Source organism: Anabrus simplex, chromosome 8 (assembly GCF_040414725.1).
Source record: "Anabrus simplex isolate iqAnaSimp1 chromosome 8, ASM4041472v1, whole genome shotgun sequence".
Classification (NCBI taxonomy): domain Eukaryota; kingdom Metazoa; phylum Arthropoda; class Insecta; order Orthoptera; family Tettigoniidae; genus Anabrus; species Anabrus simplex.
Genome location: NC_090272.1, coordinates 215,664,147 through 215,683,761, shown reverse-complemented (window position 1 = coordinate 215,683,761; position 19,615 = coordinate 215,664,147). Strand labels below are relative to the sequence as shown.

The 19,615-nt window shown below is 38.8% G+C and overlaps 1 protein-coding gene across 2 annotated transcripts in view; it reads right to left on the bottom strand.

Moving 5' to 3' along the window:
- Positions 1–19,615, bottom strand: part of LOC136878997 (nuclear pore complex protein Nup153) — a 155,852-nt gene that overhangs the window by 6,512 nt on the left and 129,725 nt on the right. The gene's annotated exons all lie outside the window — the stretch shown is intronic.

Genomic DNA, 19,615 nt, shown 5'->3' with positions numbered 1-19,615 from the left:
ACACAATGATGCTTTGTAGGCACTTCAGACATGAAGATCAGTGATGGCAATATTTCGAGGACTTAGAATAACTAGGTTCTATCTCACCTTTTTTTTTTTTTTTTTACCAAAATAAGAGTTTCTTTTACTACATTGAGTTTAGCATTGTCACAGTTATATGCCACATAATAATAATAATAATAATAATAATAATAATAATAATAATAATATCTGAATTATTCATGATAAAACCAGTTTTACAAAGTTCCAGTCACACATTATCAGGCTGCCACAACAAGGTTCTATTTAAATCTGAATTGTCCGCATCTATCTGCCATGAAATTTGAAAAGAAGTATGAGATGGTGGTGGTGGTGGTGATTTCTGTTTTAAGAGGAAGTACAACGAGGTAATCATCCTCTCTGAACAAACAAGTGGAAAAGAAATTTAAAATATAAAACAAAATTATTTATTCAACAAAGGAATTTGGAAACTCAGTACAAAATAAAACAAAAACAATTATAGAATTAAGCCAAAAAGACTACTAATGTATCAAAAGGGAACATACGTTCCCTAAGTAACAGTACACTTGTAATTTATATACCCTTGATAACTCCACTGTCGCACATAAAGCAGAAGACGAGATCAGCAGTAGTCGCGTCATTGAATAGTATGCGTTCCAGTGTTTCCTGCAGGCCGAGGCTCCGTCTTAGGCCAGAGAGATCAGCGCACTCTGTGAGGATGTGGGCCACGGTGAAGTCGGCACCACAAAAACACACTGGGGGGATCTTCCCTCTTTAGGAGATAAGAGTGCGTGGATCGTAAATGACCTATCCTCAGCCTGCACAGTACTATGGCCTCTCTTCGTGAAGGTCGGAAAGAGGACCGCCACACGGTAGTTGTCATCTTAATTGCTCTTAATTGCTTGTTGGAAGTTCGGATATCTAGCAACTCCGATTCCCAGGACGCCAAGATGGTTCGACGTACCTGAGAATAAATATCCTTAGCAGGTACATTGACTGGTCTTGGAGGTAAAAGTACAGCTTCCTTTGCAACTTCATCCGCAAGTTTGTTTCCCACAATCCCAATGTGGCTTGGAAGCCACGCGAAAGTGATTCCGGTGCCAGCATCCCTTAACCGGGCTAGACGGTCATATATCTGCTCCACCAGTGGGTGTTGCGAGAAACAGGTTTCAATAGACTGCAGAGAGCTTAACGACTCGGTACACATAAACACAAGAAAGTGGCTTCTTTCGTCACGCAGTGCAAACTGCAGAGCCTCTAAGATGGTGTAAAGCTCTGCAGTATACACGCTACATACTTTAGGAAGACAGATCTTCGTGCTCATATCGATGAAAGAGCAACCAACATTATCTCCGATTTTAGAACCATCTGTGAAGATATGTCTCGCAGTCGGATATTGGTGAATGAAGTCCTGGAAATACTTCCGATAAACAGAGTAATCCGTGTTCACCTTGGGTCCACGGAGCAGATCTAGACATATATCCGGTCGCGGAACCAACCACGGAGGTACCTCGCTAAGAGTTCGTTCAAGACAACCACCGATATCAATATTCAAATCATGACACAAGCTATCAATCCGAAACCCAACCATCCGTGTGGCATTCGGCCGGTCTTGGCACCGCTGGTGGTATTGGGTATGATAGATGCATTGCTAGCTTGGATTTAGCGGCATTTCACGAATTTTGGCAGCGTACGTGAGGAGTAACAGCTGCCTTCTTATCCGTAAAGGTGGAACTTCCGCTTCAGTGAATAGGCTGGGAATGGGGCTAGTACGGAAAGCACCTGTTGCCAGCCTTACTCCAGTATGGTGACTACTGTCTAAAAGGCTCAGCGCAGATTTTGATGCTGAGCATAAGCTGCACTTCCACAGTCAATCAATTCGGTAGAGGACCGTCGCCGCGTAAAATCGTATCAGTACGGCACGGTCAGCCCCCCACGAAGTGCCGCTGAGAAACTTAAGCATGTTAAGTATCTTCATGCAGGCAACCTTCAACCGACGGATGTGGGGTTGCCACGTAAGTCTCTTATCAAAATGGAGACCGAGGAACCTGCAGGTGTCAACTACTGGTAAGACACTGTTTCACAAGCAGAGCTCTGGTTCGGAATGCACTGGCCGACGTCGACAGAAGTGAACAACTGAGGTTTTCGCTGCTGAAAATCGAAAACCATGTTGCAGGTCCCATCTGTCGACTCGGTTAATAGCTTGCTGTAGCTGTCTCTCAGCAAACGCCACCCTTCCGGAGCTGTAATGTAGAGCTAAGTCGTCTACATACAGCGATGGAACGACTGCGGGGCCAGCAGCGGCAACTATGCCGTTGATGGCGATTGTGAACAGCGTGACACTCAGACCTCTGAGGTACTCCATTTTCCTGAACGTAATATTGAGAAAATGCATTCCCTACTCGGACTCGAAAGAGACGGAGGGACATGAAGTTCTCAATAAACGTTGCCAAATTTCCCCGAAATCCCCACTGGTGTAGAGTGGAGAGAATCCCATATCGCCAGGTAGTGTCGTAAGCTTTCTCCAGGTCAAAGAAACACGGCGACTAGGTGTTCCTTCCGGAGAAACGCCTCCTTATTGGCGCTCTCCAATCTGACCAGATGATCAGTGGCAGACCGATGAGAGCGAAAATCACACTGGTAATTAGACAAGAGACCCTCCTTTTCCACGGCCCACACAAGACGCCGGTTAACCATCCTTTCAAATAGCTTAGAGGCCATTCGTACGGCATATTGGCCTATAACTATCCAGAAATTTTGGATCTTTACCTGGCTTGGGAATTGGTATCACAATTCCCTCGCGCCATTGAGATGGAAACACTCCCTCACTCCATATTCTGTTGAACAGGGTGAGGATATCCTTGAGACATCTGTCACTCAAATGCTAAGCATTATGGATTTCGTCCGGTCCAGGAGCCGTATCTCTGCATAGCGCGAGTGCACTCCGCAACGGGCACATTGTAGGGATGCGAAGCACTAGAGGCAAAAGAGAGGTGGTGTGCCTCTGCTTCGCGCTTAATTTTAAGAAATGCAGGGTCGTATCTCCTAGAGCTGGATGTATCTGCGAAATGTGACGCGATGTGGTCGGCAATGATTGAAGGAATCATAACTATATCTCCATTAATGGAGATTCCGGGTACTGAGGGCACATTCTGTACTCCAACAATACGGCGGAGTTTCGTCCACACATGACGGAGTATGTTCCGTGATGGATGACACATACTTTTCCCACGTAGCTTTCTTACGAGAGCTGGAACGGGGTCCACTCAGCCTTGGGAGGTCAACTGATTAGAGGTGGGTTCAATTCCCACCTCAGCCATCCTCAAAATGGTTTCCCACTTCTCCAGGCAAACTTAGGGATGGTACCTTACTTAAGGCCGCGGCCGCTTCCTTCTCCCTTGTCTATTCCTTCCAATCTTCCCATTCCCCCAAAAGGCTCCTGTTCAGCATAGCAGGCGAGGCCGCCTGGGCGAGGTACTGGTCATCCTCCCCAGTTGTATTCCCGAACCAAAGTCTCACGCTCCAGGACACTGCCCTTGAAGCGCTAGAGGTGGGATACCTCGCTGAGCCTGAGGTAGAAACCAACCCTGGAGGGTAATCAGATTAGAAAGAAAGATTGTTTCTATCAAGTAAACAACATTAACCAATAGGCTCGATTTTAAACAACATTCCGTGGTGATGGAAGGAATGTTTCCAGTAACATTATTTGATTTCATTGTTAAAAGCTGATGTGCCCAGTTAAAGAACAAAAACATTTGAGTATTTCAAAATTATATTAACCCCAATGCGACGGCTTTTTGGTTGAGTACTATTGGTAGCACTGATACACTTCATTTAGTGTGTCATGGCAGCTATTAACCTTTCAAGTGGTACATTTCTTTTGAGTAGCTACTAACACAGTGCCACATTTTCCATAAAATACTGGGAAGTAACATGTAGTGAGATACTCTTGTGTACTTTTATCAGGTTCATAAAGTGCAGAATAGTGTCAAGCTGTCAAAAATGATCATAGTACGAAGGGCAAGGTGTCTGGCTCACTGAGGAAAGCAACGGAAACTTACGGTGAGATACTTTAAATTGGTCAGGTATTTTCATAAGGTTTAAAAAAGCGAAGTCTCACTTTCAAGCTATTAAAATGATTACAGTGCCAAGGGGAAGGAAAGAGAATCTGGCTCAGTGAGGAAAGCAACAGGAAACCTACAATAACATAAAAGACTCTTCTACAGACACATCACTTTAGAGTGTGTACACACCTTGGAATTTGCGTGGTCCAAAATAGGTTCCAATTTGTTAAGAGTTTCTTCGGACCACGAATTTGAGAAGATGAAATCTTTCAGAGAACAGCTCCAAAAATATTGGGGTCCCTAATATCTGTCTACAAGAAAAGTAGCTCTTGTTGTTAGGTAAAGAATGCAAGTAGTCATGATTTCATCTTTATTCGTGTCAGTCCACTGATTCACTCTCTAATATAGTTTCAAGGTTGGTGTGCTTTCTAAAAGCTGTTGAGCATTCTGGTTGGTTTCCCTACTTGTTAGTTCCGCCAATACAGGAGTGATAAATAATTGAAAATATTCTAACGGATTATTTACGTCTTCAATTTGTACATTTAGTCCAGGTTGCACCATAAACTTAAATCTCAGCCATTCAGATCCTACCCCTGTCCATACACCGAACTGAATATCACCGCTATTGCTGCAGTCACGTTCACTTGAGTCTTTCACCATTGCACTTGCTATCTCCTGACCTTCCAACATTAGTCTCACTATCAGTTGACACATCACACTCTGAATTGTCACAGTGTAATAAATCAAACAGTTCTTTGTCCCGCGAACGTTTCTGAGCTCCGCTTGCACCTGCCATAATGCACTATCTACCACTCTCAGCAGCCTGGGAGCCGGTACTGGCTGGCTGCCAGCTGGGCGCGGAATGAAAGCATTTCCCTGGTCACGTAGTTTTAGGAGAGTGATGCTGTAGGCAAAGTTCGAAACTGACATACATGCACAAAGGAAAGCAATCTCTGATCCTACGACGGAATAAGTCATCATACCCATCGCGGAAAGACATTTCCAATGTGATGACAGAATATTCCGTCATGGCCATGCGGCTATGACAATTCATTCCGTTATTACCGCTTGAAAGGTTAACCATCGTTCATTGTTTACGCATTTGTTCTTTCTGTGATTACGTTTTGAAATACTTAAAGAGCAGCATGTGGAGAGGTAAGAAAATAGTAGAAAAGTAGAAATGGTGCTGAATCGATCTAATGATTGTGATACGCAATCCGATGATTATGCGCTGGAGATGATTCAAGTAGTGAAGCCTATATTCCCGAGCAATTTCCTGGGTGCAGAAAAAGCATGCAGCCAAGAGGGTAAGTCCCATTTTAGAAGATGGGAAATTCTGTGAACTAACACATACATTTCGATTTTGCTGTTCAACTTAAATGATCTATACTTCCATTATATATAAAATAGGTATTCTAACCTGTATGAAGGTTAGAAAACATCAGAACTAGAAAAAATATTGAATAAATTAATATTACTTCCTTTAGAGTGTAATAATTTAAATTTCACATCAAGTGCATACATTAGCATCTCATTTTTTGTACTTTCTAGAATATTTGTAGAGAATGAAAGTTAATATTCTGCTCCTACCAAATACACAAGATATGGGAAAAATTAGTGCTACTCCACTAAGGCAAGATAGGGATATGGTATCTGTTCAATTTGTTCCTTACTCGGATTATTCCTCCGAATCGGAATTAGGAAAAACACCCACAAAACAGCGAAGAACTAGGAAAAAGCAACGCCATCCACAACAATGGAAAAGTGCAGTAAGAAAAGAGTGTCACCAGGATGGTAAGGATTATGCACCCGTTAGAGGTAAGCTGGTGAAAGCAAAGACGGTGAAAACAATGAAAGATTGTGCAGCTTTTCGTAAATTTTGTGGTAGCTTAAAATTTTCTGAAGACGAAAGACTTCACATTTTAAATTCATATTATGAGTTAACAAAAAGAAAAACATTGCTTTCTAATACAGAATGTGAATTGAGTTGAATGTAGACGTGGTTCTGACGTTCAAGGTATAGGAAAGCATTTCAGTACCATATTTTCAAGAAGGATAAAAGAATCAGAGTTTGTAAGACATTCTTTTTAACGACATTGGCAATTAGCCACAAACCTATCTATAATGCCTGTCCTAACAAAATAACGCAGGTACACCAACACTGGATCAAAGAGACAGAAACAGCTGACAAATTTCCAAAGAACGAAAAGATATGGTAAGGAAACATATACAATCTTTCCCTTCATGTGAATCACAAAACTGTCGAGCAGATAGTAAAAACACTGTACTTAGATTGAGGGCCGAATTGGCAAAAAATTTATGAACTGTGTGTCGAAGATTGTTATTCCAATAGAGTTGAACCAGTCAAGGTATCTGTGTACAGGTATACAGTTTGTATAGAATTCAATATAACTTTCTTACAACCTAAGCACGAGAGGTGTGACGTTCGCAAGGAATTTCAAGTTGCAAGAAAAGAATATACACTCTCACGAGCTGCGAATCAAATATAAAAACCAATAATTAAAAAAGTCATAATGCATCTTGAAAGACAAAAGGATAGAGGTAACCAAGATTCAGATACCATTGTTGTTTGTTCTGACTTATAAAATGTTATTAATGTTCCACAATCAAATGTTAAGACGAAACTCATTATGTACAATATGACAGCTCCTGTATCAGTATCTAGGAAAGGTTATTTGTGCGGTACAGACTGATGATTTAGTTGGAGGTTCTGGGAAATGACATTACCAGTGCTGTTATGAGGGTATTAGAAACAATTCTCAAAGATCATCCTGATGTTGAGAAAGTGATAGCTTGGAGTGATTGATAGCTGTGTATCTCACAATCATAATTCAATTATTTCATTAACAGTGGCTGATTTTTTTTACAAAGAATGAAAAAATCAAATCTTTTGTGATGAAATATTCAACACCAGGGGACTCTGTTATACAGGAAGCAGATAATGAAAATTAAAACCTACAACCTGTTTTCCAGTCTTTGACTGGGTCTGGGATGTAATGAATGAAACAGATATAGGCTATTTGTACAATGGGGTCGCACTCCCGAGGCGATTATTAATGACTGATAAATGCCATGAAATTATAATGGAGAGTGTCGCTGGAATGAAAGATATATCATAGAGAAAAGAAAGGATCCACCTAATCAATACAAGTTTATTGTAAGTTCCTATATTACAGTACCGGTTTCGAATCCTTTTATGACATCATCTTCAGCTGTAATTACCTTTACATTAGTCAAAATTGGTATTGTGCCTTGCTAAGTAAAAAGAGAGATGTAGCAAGCGTTAAAATTTTAGGCATAATTTCAAAGCAAAAGCCGGCTATGTATACATCATTAAGTGTGTCTCAGGGCCTAAAAACCGTGTTGATCAACTTATTTTAAAAGATATAGATATATAAACACATTAAAATATTCACAGTACATATTAAAATTTCACATTAAAATACACATTTCATGCTGAAGTACAGTGTGATGAATAGGAACACATCATTGAAATGAATTTGACATCTTGTGTTTGTTTGTTTACTTAATTATCCAACATGAGAGGAAATGTCCGTGCTTGTGTTCATATGAGTGCTTCCATAATATTCTACTCTATATTAGGTTCATCCACTTGTATGATTACAATCTTCAGTTGTCAGTGATAAATACATGTATGTTCATAGGTAGGCATGTACAGCTGAGGTTGAAGAATGTCTTAAAAACGTTAAATGCAGTTTGTTTTAGTGTATAAATATCAAGAAATGAGCCACCACCTAGCTCCATGTCGTACGATGTCGACATGTAAAAGACCTCCGGTGACACATTTGGTGTTTACCCAACAAAATTAATTAAATCGCAGCCATAGATGCCCAGGAAAGTTTTGGTTTACTCGGTCGGCCACCTAGTGGCCCTAGAGTAAAGCGGAATGACAAAATTGACGAGCAGACAGCCAGATTACATCAAATTGAAAAGTCTGCACAGGGTAGCTGAGGCCGCACGATTATTATTATTATTATTATTATTATTATTATTATTACTGGTATACTGTTCCTAGTCAGTTTATGGAAATCTTGTACCGTGTAAATTAGGCCTATGTCGACTTTTAAAGGTTATCACGAACTCGAGAATATGGTTTCGAAAGTATCAATCCTCAAGTTCTCGAATGCATTATATTTAGTTCTGCCAATCACTAATCACAATCGTCCGACTCGTTGGCTGTATGGTCAGCGTACTGACCTTCAGTTCAGAGGGTCCCGGGTTCGATTCCCGGCCGGGTCGGGGATTTTAATCGCTTCTGATTAATTCTTCTGGCTCGGGGAATGGGTGTATGTTTCCGTCCCAACACTCTCCTCTTCATATTCACACAACACACTACACTACCAACCACCACAGAAACACGCAATAGTGATTACATCCCTCCATATAGGGTTGGCGTCAGGAAGGGCATCCGGCCGTAAAACAGGGCCAAATCCACATGTGCGACACAGATCGCACCCGCGACCCCACAGGGGTGGGAAAGGCGGTAGGAAAAGAAGAAGAAGAAGAAGAATCACTAATCACAATCAAATTGGAAAGTGTTGTATGTCCTCCGCTCTCTTCACTCAGCGCCAGCCAGCAGCACGCATGCACGCACGCGTGGATCATTCGAGAGCTCCAGAATACACTGAACGTCGAACACGGAGGCTACTCCTCTTAAAAATGTGTCTCGACCAGGTGGACGGAATTCTGGTAGTATGAGGTTTCACCTCAGGTCACTACTCCACTTTCCCGTTCCTTCATCCATGTCGAGCCCCAACGTTGTATGCCACACATCCCCAAGCTCACTCAAGCTCCGACACACACGTTAGATTCTCTAAATGTGAACATAGCTTTCATTTAGTACAAGCTTATGAACTCAGACACTTCAAGTTAGAAGGAACTCTCTTATCTAATCTATGCTAGTGCAAATGATAGTTTTCAACTATCACGAACTATATCTTTCCCAAGAACTATCTTTTCAAGATAGCAGTGAGTGTAAATACATTCAGAGTGTACATAGTGTATAGAAACAGAAACTCTCTCAAGATTGATCATCTACTTTGCTTCAAGACAATTTTATGTTTTATTCCTGTACATACTGTAGAATTCTGTGTGAAGCAAATAAATAAGTTGTGTTCCTGTAAACCTTATCTTGTTTACAACAGAAAGAGAAAAAATATCATTAACACTTCCGAAATTACGATTATTCGCAACCTTGAGCTCAGCTGTAAAGCGTGCTCGCTGTACAAGTATGAAATGTTACAAAGTTTTTAAATGTAACGTGTGCAAATAAAATGACAGCGGCTTTTATAACATTTTAACACAAAAACGTGAAATTCTCAGTCTTATAATATTAGGACAAAAACAGTAATAGGCAATCTCAAAACCTCGCATGGCTTTATGTACCGTATGTAAGGTGCAACATCTGTTCTGGTCTTGATAACAATCGTATACGATAATATTAAAAACTAAAATTGTGTTACTTAAGAAGGAGCAGTTTTGATTTCTGCCTGAAAGCCCAGTGACTATACAGTGCCCTGAGGGAAATGCCGAAAACCTGTTGGCGATACACTCAGAAAAAAAAAAGGGGGGGGGAGGAAAAAACCCATCTAACCCTAGACGTTTTGCAAGTGCGAACATTTGACGAAACTCGTTCCGTCTTCAAACAGAGCTGTCGAAATGCGCTCTGTCTCCTTCCAATTGTTGTGGGCACTCTACTATGATTTCCGAGGATTCTCTAAACAATACTAACCGAATGCGATGCTAATATGATCCCTTATGCAAGTTCACCACCAATCGCTTTTCCAGTACAGTACTTCCTCAAATTACCGCAATGACGGGACGTCAACACCAAGATCTGTAAGTATGCTGTAGCCATCCTTTCGTAAGATAAGAGTTTCTTGCAAAACGCATGATCGAGGATTTCGCGTTGATGGGACTGAAATTTCTGGATGGCTGACCCGGGAAATAGTTTCTTCGAGGAACGGATAATGCGGGATTTTTACAGCGTGATTTAATTAGGATGCTCGCGGGACCACATAATTTGAACGAATAATACGGGAAAACGTAGTTTCCGGGAACGTATAATCGAGGTTCTACTGTACTGCACTGTGATGATGTTTCTAGAAAGAAATGTAAAAAATCTTCAACATAACTTTTCTTCAATCAGTCTATTCAGAAGCAAGCTCACCGAGTATTACCATTTGCGTTATCCTCTCTAAGCACAGAGCTGTCAAGTATTTCGTAATCTAAATCAATGAGATGAATAGTTTCATCATCCAAACAAGCATGCTTAGCAATTACTGTATGTGTGAAAGAAAATGCACTGAAATATTGGTGTGCAGGGGCACAGCAAGTCTGGAACCTACTAACATCTATAAAGCAATCAGAGAACTACGCTCCGCAACAAAAAGAGGAGAGATAACACGTCCCACCCAAACGATAACAGTTTGAGAAGCTAATTAGACATTACTGGATTAACAACTATTGGTATAAGAATTAACAGGTCACACCCGATTACAGGTTAATCTCTGAGAAAATAAGCGAGCTATTAAATATAGACTAATAAAACGTGACTGTATGCAACAAAAATATGCATAAGAGTCTCTAATTAGGGTATTGTATCATAATGAAATTAGAGTTATGCACTCAAAGGTTATGAAATCTGCAGTAGAAGTCTGTTATAGCAAGAATTCACAACGGCAAAAAAGTACTCGGATTGTCGTCATATCCAATTTTTTGTAAAAGTTGAGAAAATCCCACACACATTACAATTGGTATGAAATGGCAATCAGTTCGTTTGTTCAAAACTTGCATTTTCACAGACGATATCCACATTATGGCTTATTTGTTTGTTATTTTTCGACATCCAATACTAACATAAAATCAGCTTCATGGTCCGTATCGCACTTCAATAGATTCACAATTAAGTATTTATTTTCCACCTAGTCGATACAATGATTGCTTAAGGCAATTTTTAATGGTCAAAAGTGGTACATGTTTCGTATATTATCAACATCTTCAGCCACATAACACTGTTTAGATGAAAAATGTATAAAATTGACAAAGTAATGCTTTAGAGGAAGTGTCCTTAAAATTAACATAAGATTTTAATCTTGTCAATCTTATGTTAATTTTAAGGACACTTCCTCTAAAGCATTACTTTGTCAATTTTATACATTTTTCATCTAAACAGTGTTATGTGGCTGAAGATGTTGATAATATACGAAACATGTACCACTTTTGACCATTAAAAATTGCCTTAAGCAATCATTGTATCGACTAGGTGGAAAATAAATACTTAATTGTGAATCCAATACTAACGTTAAAAATTAAATAATTGAAAAAGAGGTTCAACCTATTCAATACATAAGAGAAAGAAATGTAGTGATTACATTCTTATTTAATAGTAATTAGAAATGGGACCGGTTTCGACCCTAGTCCAGGTCATCGTCAGCCATTCAAAACATAAAAAACATGAAAAAACAATGCATATGAAAAAGAAAAAGATTAAGAGAACTCTGGATCGGTATAAGATGAAATATAAATTGAGGTAGAAATTGTGAGTCACTTAAAAGAAAACAGTACGTAATATTATGAATGGTAGTACGGCACACACAATGATAGGTAAAGTCTCACAATGTTTATGAATAGTGGAGAACGGTCAAATGGGCCAGTTTTTACACTCTGTCAGGTACAAAGTCACAACACTATCGAACATCATATGAAGATCCACAAATATGTTGAAGGTGCAAACGAATAGATTTATAGAAGCAAACTGCCAGCTCCCGGTGATCAGCGCGGCACTTTCAAGGTCATGTGCTGTGGTCTCGAACGCCAAAGTAGAATGGAGAATATCCTGAAGATCTAGTATTTGCCTCGGTTGCGGGAAGTTAAGTACGTATATATAGAAATATACAACGCAATTCAGTATAATTGAATGAGTGAAAGTATATGTTTAATTCCAATCTGAGAAAAATTATAGTATCACCCCAGAGGCTTCTGTGGCAAACATTTCAGTTCTCTTCTTCAAAATGTGTCATCTAACCTAATCATAATCCAATCACACGTAGAGAAATTATAACCTCCTTGCTATAAATATGCCGTCTTACTAATAAAAAGTCCTTATACAGTTGTTCAACACTTGTATAGTTATACAGTTAATAAACCCTGTATAAGCATTGTATATTTTTCTTACTAATAAATGTGGTACACGCATTGTATTACAATACAGCACGTATACACTAGTTCCAAGTCGTAGGAATCTCTTCCTGCAGTTCACTGACGTATTTCGCACGTTCACCGCCTTTATGATCGCTTCTGCTGGTTATCTACGAACTAAACTTCCCGGAAAGTCGCGCAGTAGCACAGCATATCGAAAAGGCAGTGGCAACACAATGTGAGACAGCTGGAAATTGACTTATATTGATATCGACATTTCTATCAGCCTCTACTGATCTGCATTTAGGGCAGTCGTCCAGGTGGCAGATTCCCTATCTGTTGTTTTCCTAGCCTTTTCTTAAATGATCGCAAAGAAATTGGAAATTTACTGAACATCTCCGTTGGTAAGTTATTCCAATCCCTAACTCCCCTACCTATAAACGAATATTTGCCCCAATTTGTCCTTGAATTCCAGTTGCTTGTGTAATGAACGCCACGAACGAAATGGAAAAGCTTAAGAAAAGATCAAGAGCTCCTAACTGGGATAGTACGGAACACTTAAGCAATTGTAATTGAATCTGTGATTTGAAAAGGGTACACATTCCAAAATCCTTACTTTTCAGGAGAAAGGAAAAACTGTTTTGTAGCTAAAAGAAAGGTTTAATCAATAACGTTTCTATTAGGCATTAATACATCATATATCTACGGATTCAACTACAAAGTATGGAAATCATATTACGTATGGTTTTCAAGTTATACCATTTTTTATGTCAAGGAATATGTCCCTTTTATACTCAAATTTCAGAAAGATCTTTGCAAAGGCAGCTAATGTATAATAAACTCACAATTGCAGAAGTCTATTAAGCAGTAACACATTATTACACATGAATACGCCCAACCATCATTTCTTTTTTTAGTTTTTCATTGCCATTTTTTTTTTTAAGTGTTTTACTTTCGAAGATGTCTAGCCTCCATTACCTCTAAATGGTGTACGTCTTATACGTTTAAAATATTGTGAAGATCATCAGCGTTATCGTCCATTCTTTCAATGTGTATTCAATGTTAAACGGATAAGTTGAATTTTCACCACGATTATATTATTGCAGACAGTCAATATCACGAAAATACTGCTCACTCGTTTCCTTTTCCGCTACTTGCTATTATACAAGGCTTATAGAAGGATCCTGGTCAGTAGAAGCAATTCAGTGAGTAACTATAACAGATATATGCACAGCAGGCTTTTTGTTGGAATGTTGTGAGAAAAATAAAATGTCATGTATTATATCTTGTATTAGTTTTAAGAAAACAACATTAAGGTTATGTGCTGGCAACTCAGGTAAATTGAGTCGAGTGGTTTATCTTGGTTTGCTTTGTTCTTTGAACGTTTGTACTGCTTGGTGTGTGTGAGAGTCAGTTATCGATAATAGCTCGTAATAAAAGGATGCGAGCGATGAAGCTGGTGTTTCGATGGTATAATTTGATTACCTAAACCAGTGTTGCCAACTCAGCAGGTTTTCCACCAAATTTGGTGAATTTTTAAATGGAACAGCGGATAAATTTTCCATTTAGCGGACAGCGGATTTTTTGACGGATTTTCAAACTTATTTTAGCGATTTTCAGCGGTAACAATATCACCTTTCATCACCAGGAGAAAGAATATAGAACTTAGTATGACGTAATAGTTTACTTATTCCTGTTGTATTGAACTTATGCTGCATACTACCACCCGTTTTCTAGACCAGCTCTGGCCCACAGCCTCAGTATTTTTTACAATCGTTACTGTACTTATGATGAGCCCGGTAGTGTCGTGTTTGATAATGTCTTTCTTTTGACATCAGGTTCTTTTTGGTATGTCAATATGTCAAAAGAAAAATTTAAAAAGTAGTCTGATATTTCGTTAAGAGTGGTTAAATAATTAAACTTCAAATATTAGTTGGCTGAGCTTCCCAGTGATCCCAAATACGCACGGTGCGTCTATTGGCAGTGCAATATAAATGCGAAATTGTTTGACATTAATTCTTTCCGCCCTTATCAAAAAAGCTGAAAACAGTAATGAAAGTGAAAATAACTTTCTAAATAGATTTGAACATTTCCGTATGGCCTTTGCTGCTGTGAACTGCCAGCATACTCTTTGATAAAGAATAATACCATGTGGCTTCATATGAAACAATAGGACCCCAACTCAGCACATCTGCTTCAGAGAAGATGATTAAGTCCTGTTCTGAAACTGGTGAGTGTTGAGTTAATCTCTTTTATTAAAACAGCTGGTATATGCTATTTTGCTTCAGTTCGAAATTTAGCAGAATTTAGCAGCTTTTCAACTAAAATTTAGCGGAGAAAAGATTTATGGGTTGGCAACACTGACCTAAACCGGTGTAATCAGTAGAAATGAAGATATTTTAACAGGTCATGGGCCCAGAGTTCCAGAGCGATAAAACGACGCACTATATTCCGAACAATATAAGTTGAAATGGAGTAACAAGAATTAACGGACGAAGCAAGTTGCAACAATGACTGAAGAAATGGCAACCTCGTGGACCGGCGAAGAAACACTGAATAGAAATATGCATAAGCTTACAGTGGAGAACTATTTTCGTGGGCACTGAAGGTGAAACAAGAGCTGTTGTTGAAAGATGTATGGGAATCAGTAATAGGGTATGAGGAATATGTCAGGTTGTCAGCTGCCTCAGATAGAGACGAGAAGACAAGCACGAAACAATGTGATCACATTAGCGGTTATTTTCAAATATGTCGGAGAAAATTTTGAAAGTGACATTGCAGATATTGACTCAGCGAAAAAGGCACGGGAAAAACTGTACAAGTGATGTAATGATGGAGGGCTAGTGAATGGTGCTATGACCTTCAGTTAACTCATTTTGTGAAGCCCAAGTACATGAGTGTTCAATACTTCGCAAAATTAAATCAACTGCGGAGGAGAACGAGTAAAGCCGGATACGATTTCACAGATCAACAAGTTGCGGGAATGATCATTGGAAACCTAGCAGAGGAATATGCAGGTTGTATACCTTCCTTGGAAGCTGATTTGATGAAACTGAAAGGTGAAGGCGAGATTACTCACTGAGGAAAGCAGAAAGAAACTTCAGCAAAATGGAGGAAAGGCCTACGACACTGGAAAACGTGAGAAAGACGAAGCTCAATCCATGGTTGTTCAACAGAAGCGAGATATCAAGAAAGAAGACGTGGGACGAGGAAAACAGTATAGTTGCTACAATTACGTTAAAAAGGGACATGTATCTAAATATTGTCGCAGTACCCAAAAGTGCTTCAATTGTGGTAAGTCAGTATGTTCAACAATGAAGTGTGGCAAATCATCGCAGGAGAGTAAATCAGTGAATGCAAGTGGAAAAGTGGCAAGCTCAGAAATTATACATGTTGTAGATAAAGCAATGAGCATGGCAGTTTCTGTAGGAACTGAGAAAATTAGAGATTGGCTGTTTGATTCAGGTTCGTCCCATCATATGTGTCCAACAGAGATGTTTATAGACATGTCAACAAATGTAACTGGGAATATAGAAATAGAAGATAACAGTAAGCTGGATATTAGAGGTATAGGTAAGGTGAAAGTAAAAATGTCAACAGGATGGACAAATTACATTTACAGACGTGTTGCATGTACCAAACTTAGGTGCAAATTTAATATCATTTGGTATTTAACTAGCAAAGGTTTCAAAGTAGGATCTGCAGGTAAGAAAGCAGCGGTTGTAGATAAGTATGGAGATGAAACATTGTTTATTGCAAACAGGAGGAATGATGTATATGTAGTACAGATAGAGGGAAGAAATTATATTGTAGCTGTGAGTGATTGTGACCCAATAATAGATCAAGAATGTAATAACAATCTAGCATTTAAAAGTGTTGGGCAGGTTAAGTTGTGGCATGAGAAATATGGACATGTACATTCTGAAGCTTTGTTGAAATTGCCTAGGTTAGAACTAAAAAGAGGTAATGATATTAATACTTGTATGCATTCAGGGGAAACTAACAAGGGAGTACCTAAGTCTTGTGAGCGTAAGGGAAAAAAACCACTTGATGTTGTGCACACTCATGTAGTTGGAAAAATTAGTTATCATCACTTGGGAAAGCTCAATATGTTGTAACTATGGTCGATGGATACTCCAGATATGTGGCTGTATGAGTGAAAAATAAGGATGAAGTGTTGGAGGTGTTTGCTAGGTATCAGGCAAAGGCAGAAAAGTTACATGGTATAGGAATTAATGTAGTGCAATCTGACAATGGTACAGAATATACATGTAGCAGGTTTCAAGCACAATTGCAAAAATATGGTATTACTCATAGGAGGTCTGTACCCAACACTCCACAAAAAAATGGATTAGCAGAGAGGCAGAATAGAATGATGTTTGATACTGTTAGATGTCTATTGATCCAGTCAGGGTTACCAAAAGTATTTTGGGGAGAAGCGGTAATGACTGCGGTATATTTAAAAAGTAGGTGCCCATCCTCAGCAATAAATTTTCAGATACCAAATGAACTGTGGTTCAATCAGGAAGAAATAGGTAGATTGAAAGTATTTGGATGTCAGGCATGGGCTGTCAGAGCAGACAGCAGGAAGTTAGATCACAGAGCAGAGTCATGCGTTATGATAGGGTACAAGGCAGGTACTAAAGATGGATAGATATTATGGAGTCTTGAAAGGAAAAAAGTAATAGTGAGGAGAAGTGTGGTATTTGAGGAGCAGATATTTCCCAATAAGGTGAGAAGTCCTGGAACTGATATCATAGAAAAGATAAATGTAAGGCAAAGGGTAGTGAAACATACTTCCGACATACTGTGCACTGAAGATCCAGAGATAAAATTAGGGACTGAGTGAGACACGGGGAGGATGGAGAGGAAACATTGGCTGTTGAGTCAACGACCTGAGAGGAACAACTAGAAATTGAGTCTATAGCAATACAAGAGCCAAGGAATAATCTGAGAAGGTCAATAAGACAAAGGAAAGGTAAGACTGTACAGATTGTAAGGCAGTGATAAAAGGTAGACGTGAGTGTAGTGGAACCTAGAACAGTTGAGGAGGCTATGTCAAGCCAAGAATCTGATAACTGGACGGAAGTCATGAAAGTGGAGATTAAAGAGATGAGAAAGAAAGATGTTTGGGAAATTGTAAAAAGACCAGAAAATGTCAAGATAATTAGTTCTAAGTGGGTATTTTCATTGAAATGTGACAGTGAGGGTAACATTCAGAAATATAAGGCCAGATTGGTTGCCCAAGGTTTTAAAGAGACAGATGAACCTTAGTTATGATGAAAAATTTAGTCCTGTTATAAAGGGGAAAACAATGATACTGTTAATGGGTATTGCAGTACGTCAAGGTTGGACGGTAGAACATCTAGATGTAATTAGTGCTTTCTTAAATAGTGAAATCAGTTGTACTGTATACATGGAACAACCAGAAATGTTCGTAGAAAAAGATGTCCAAAATTATGTATGTAAATTGAAGAAAAGCATCTATGGACTACCTAATTTGAGTAAAGACTGGAATGCTTGTGTTGATGCTATTATTAGAAGACTAGATTTTAAGAGATGTGTCAAAGAACCATGCATGTATGTAAAGGAGTGTTGTATTATTGGCTTGTATGTTGACGACAATTGTAACAGGTGACAAAGAGGTTGTTAAGTTGGTTAAAATAAAGTTGGCAGATGAGTTAGAGATGAACGATCTACGGAAAGTAACAAACTTACCGTCAATAAAAATAGAACAGACAAAAGAAGGAGTTATGTTGAGTCAAAGTTTGTACACTGACAAATTACTTGCTGATTTTTCCATGAGTGACTGTAAACCGAGTAAGACTATTTTACCAAGCGGGTATTCAGCAGCTGAAAATTATGAGCAGGAATTTGATTGTAACATCTATCGCAGTGCAGTAGGAAGTTTGCTACATTAGTCAAATAATACTAGACTTGACATTGCATTTGTGGTAAGTAAAGTTAGCCAAAATTGTCAAAAACCTAAGATTAAAGATTGGAAAGAGGTGAAGCATATCATGGAGATATCTATGTGGTAGTAGAGGTTTAAAGTTGTGTTTCAAAAATTGTGAGGAGACAGTACAAGTGTTCTGTGGTGCAGATTGGGGAGGAGATACTAAGTCAAGAAGATCAGCGAGTGGGTATGTAACCACAGTGGCAGGGGGAGCAGTATCTTGGTATAGTAGAAAACAGAGTTGTATTGCTAGATCTACCATGGATGCTGAATACATGGCAATGGCGGAGGTATCTCGAGAAGTAACTTGGATGAAAGACTTACTATCAGAGCTAGGACTGGAAAGGTTTATGGATATACCTGTAAAGTTTTTGCTGACAATGAAGCAGCAAATAAATTGAGTAAAAATGATGTGAGTGAAAGGCCAAAACATATTGACACCATGTACCATGTATGTAGAGAACTAGTAGAAAAGGGGTTCACTGAGTTTGTATATGTAGCATCGAAGAGAAATGCTGCAGAGTTGTTCACAAAGAATTTATCAAGCAACAAGCTTTAGAGTTTCTGTACCTTGTAGGATTGCAATGAGAGGATAATTGACTGGTGTAGTATTCTATTTTTTGAGAAGAGGGGGGGGGGGGTTGGAATGCTGTGATTTTCTCATAAAAATAAAATGTCATGTATTATCTCTTGTATTAGTTATACAAAAACAACATTAAGGTTATGTGTTGGCAACTCGGGTAAATTGAGTCGAGTGATTTATCTTGGTTTGCTTTGTTCTTTGAACGTTTGAACTGCTTGGTGTGTGTGATAGCCAGTTGTCGATAACAGCTCTTAATAAAAGAATGTAAGTGATGAAGCTGGTATTCCGATGGTATCATTTGATTACCTACACCGGTTTAATGAGTAGAAATGAAAATATTTCAACACTTGTACACGGTTTATTAGTAACGTATTTCATATAACGGTGTATAAACCTTGTATAAGAGTTATACATTGTTTATTAGTAAGACAGTTAGGCTTAATGGGAATAGCCTTTTCAGAATGTAACTAGGTGCAAGAAAATATAAACTATCCTCTGAAATCAGTGATGTACTCTGCCATATCTTGAGGTGTATCACGTTCTTGCTTAATTTCAGTATATAACATTAAAATTAAATGATCATTCACTTCAACCTTTATTTCTAACAAGTTAACACTGCTATCGGACATGTTATTTACATTATTTTTTTTTTTTTTTTTTTTTACAGAAACATATTCTCTTTCATTTCTAATTTTCTGTGTGGGACAGATGTTCACGGGTACTACTAATCGTCTCCGACATTGCCTTCGAATGGCGAGAGAGTTCACAACTGCACATAGCAAGACAGCTACACTGAAGATCACATTTTGTGGCAAACTTCTGTTTTCTTAT